We start from the raw sequence: 3,719 nt of genomic DNA on the forward strand, positions 1-3,719 counted from the left end.
TATTGCATGGTTCCATCACTGCAAAAAGTTGTGCACATTTCACAGAATGAGAACAGGCACTCCCCTTCCCTAGCACCACATATAAGAGAGTAAGTCCCAAATTATTTATTATACAATTTCTTCTGCTAGCTCCAACTTCATTTTCTTATACTAGTATTTTTCCAGGAAAAAAGGGAGTAGAAATTAGATATTATTATCATAATGTTAGGACCAAAAATAATTAGGTGTAATTAATGCGGAAGCTAGCAAAGCGAATCTCGAAAGACCATGAGTAAGAAACTAGCAGTATACAAATGGAAAAAGTTGATTACAAAAATCAAACAAAATTTGATAACTATATTGACTATACATATTCAATTCTTTTAACTAAGGTTTAGTGCAGTTGAAGAATCTAGCAGTATACAATTGGAAAAAAAGTTGATTCAGTCATCACTCATTCCCAAGCTTTATCCAAAGGAAAACTATCAGAACTTTGCTCTGTTATGCCTTGCTGAAGTTTTTCTGGAAATGGGGAACACCAATAGTCGTCCACGACTGACACCAAACATCATTTTTCTTTTTCTTTTTCTTTTTGTCTTCTTTTCTTCTACTACTTTTTTTGCGGGGAAAGAAGTAACATTGCCATGTTGGTCTAAATATAACAGATGTACTCCTATCTTCTTTACTACGGCTCCGCCAGTGCGATCGTCTACTCTTATCTGTTCCCCGCCTTTGATCTCCAGGCCTTCAAACAGTGTAACATTTGGGCAAGGCAAGTAATATACACCTGATACTTCTCTCTGACTGTCAGCTATAACAATATCCCAACTAAACAGAATATCTGAAAGCTTTTTATTGGCAACAGTAACAACAAAGTGTGGAGGATGGGTGGGTACATTGCAACAGAGCCAAACATACCAGAGAACCATTCCTAAGAACTTATACTCCTCATTATGTAGTGTGGGCATAGTCAAACAAATAGATGGAGCTGTTACTTTATTGCTGCACCAATCTGGAATCTCATTGCTTTCGAGAACAATTTTTACTGACGGCTTCATCAGACAAATTAAGACACAATTAGATCATTAATTATTAATGTGATACGATAGAGATCAGAGAGGGAGAGGGACTAACCTCATACAGTTGATGTTTTCTAGACGAAATTGATAGAGCAGGGGCACTAAAGAAGCCTTCATTGAATGGATTCTGCAGATGAGTACAATTAATCATGTTGATCCACTCTATTAAAGGGAGGTTGTCCAACCCTGTAATCTCGACCAGTTTTTGGCAATTCCCAAGTTCAAGAATTTTAAGGTTCTGTAAATTTGATATTGACGGGAGTGTTTGAAGATCCTTACAATCACTCAAATACAAGGACACCAACAATGGTAACTTGGAAAAATCAAAGGGTAGATAGAGGAAATTGTTGCCGCTCAAATCTAAATGATATAAGTTGGATAAACTCCCAATATCCCTAGGAACATCAGCCTCAGTGAAACCACAGTTTTCAAGACATAAAGCACAAATAAAATTAGATAAGGATTCTATGCGGCAGACTCTTCTTCGAGAAAAACTCCTTTTGGCCTCTAAAATTCCACCTCCCACTTGCAATGTTTTAAGATTTCTTAGCATTTCAACAGATCCAGGCAACTGTCTTATACCCGTACGCCATGCACAAAGATGAGTTAGGCTTTGCATATCTCCAATGTCAACTGGCAGTGTTTGTAAAGATGAGCAGTCATTAATGTCCAAGTATTCAAGGGATTTTAGCTTGCATATGCTGCTCGGAAGATCCGTAATCTCTTTGCAATAACCAAATTGAAGATTAATTAGTCTTTCCAAATTCCCTATTGATGGATGGATATTCTTAAGACTTGAGCAACCTTTAAACATCAAATACTCGAGACTTCGTGAACCCTTGAAGTTTGGAGTACTTTTGAGGTGCTTGCAATCAGAGAGATCCAGCTTCTTCAAACTTCTACAATACTAAAAGTAAACAAAATATAATTTTAATTAAGATTTTCCTTCATGTAATTGCAATATAGCAGTACACATGAAATAGCAGTACGAACCTGCAAATTCAAACCAAATTCTTGGATATTGCTCCCTTTCATATTCAGAAATACAAGTTTCCCAAATGGAAAATTTGACGGTATACATTTTAAAGGACATCCTTCCCAAGACAACCATCTGAGCTCCTTGGACAATAGCTCAAAATCTCCACTAATATGTAAGTCGTCAATTTTAAGCACCCTAAGTTTTATCATTTTCTGAAATGCTTTTGTGCTCAGCTTCACACCCTTTAATGCCTGTTGATTTATCACCAATACTTCTACATTTTCGGAACCCTGTTGTTTAGTAAAATGAAAAGTCCAAGAAATTAGGAAAGAGTGGTTGGCAAACAACTAGAGATAATTTACCAGCCAGAGAAGAATTAAGCACAAATGAATTAAGTTCTTGTGATGACAACCTAAATTATAAGCAAATGTATATCAAATTAAATGAAAAAAAAAAAGAGAAAAGAAAGTATAACCAAGATAAAGAAAATGAAATTTACTGACTTTATTTCCTTGTAGGACATCAAGGACTTCTTGAGGGTTGAACAATCTACTCCGTTTTCCACAGTCTCGAGGTGATTCCATGCGAACGATTTCTCTTCCCATATACCGCACTAGATCATGCATCACTAACTTACAATTCCTTTGGAGCAAGTTCCTTTGGACTAAGGTTGAAATAGCACTTTCAGAATAAAAACCACACGCATTTAATGTTTTAGTCACTTCATCCACATAACATCCATGGAAGGCGCATGCGATATCAAGGAAAACACTCTGAGTATTGTCATCAAGACCATCAAAGCTTATCTGGAGAATCTTTTGAATATCACAATGAGGAATTGCTCTTAGTTTTTTGAACTCGTGTCTCCATTCTTTAACGGATCTCCCTTGCAGATGTGACCCCAATGTCACAAGAGCTAATGGTAGCCCACCTGAATATTTTATAATGTCTTGTGCCAGCTCAACATATTCTTGTGATGGAGACAGACTGTTAAAAGCATGGCGATAAAAAAGTTGTTGAGCTTCATTTTCATTTAAAAGTTTGGCCCGGTATATCTCATTTGTTGTAAGCCCATGTAGCAATTGCTCGTCTCGGGTTGTAATAATTATTACACTACCAGAGCCAAACCAACTTCTTTCTCTTGTTAAGGATTCTAATTGGCTTCTATGATCCACATCATCAAGAACAATTAGAACCTTCTTTGACCCAAGCCTTGCTTTGATTAGATTGACACCTTCAGCAACACTATCAACTTCAAACTCCTTAGTTTTGAGAATTTGACAAAGTACTTTTTCTTGTAGCTTGACAAGACCCAATTCTTCAGCTTTTGATCTAATGTCCGAAAGGAAGCAACAACAACAACCACCAAACTGTCGAAATATTCGATTATATATAGCTTTCGCCAGAGTTGTTTTTCCAATTCCACCAACGCCACATATACCAACCATACGAACTTCATGCTCACATCCACTTTGCAGTAACAACTCTATATCTTGGATAGAAGAATCTAATCCAATTGGGTAATGAGCAACATCTAGAGGTGTCTGGTTGACCTCTTGCAGAACTTGTTTTATAATACTTCCGATAAATTTTGATTCATGCCTACAGTTTTTTTAGCAATATCAGAAGTTAAAACTAGTTCTCCCTGGATAGAATGGAAATCAATAGCTAACATATAACAC

At 36.5% G+C, this 3,719-nt stretch overlaps 1 pseudogene; it reads right to left on the bottom strand.

The window, feature by feature from the left end:
• Nucleotides 1-286: 286 nt before the first annotated feature.
• The window catches only part of LOC125851189 (disease resistance protein RUN1-like), a 15,394-nt pseudogene continuing 11,961 nt past the window's right edge, over nt 287-3,719 (bottom strand).

The sequence above is a fragment of the Solanum stenotomum genome, unplaced genomic scaffold (genome assembly GCF_019186545.1).
Source record: "Solanum stenotomum isolate F172 unplaced genomic scaffold, ASM1918654v1 scaffold23267, whole genome shotgun sequence".
Lineage (NCBI taxonomy): Eukaryota > Viridiplantae > Streptophyta > Magnoliopsida > Solanales > Solanaceae > Solanum > Solanum stenotomum.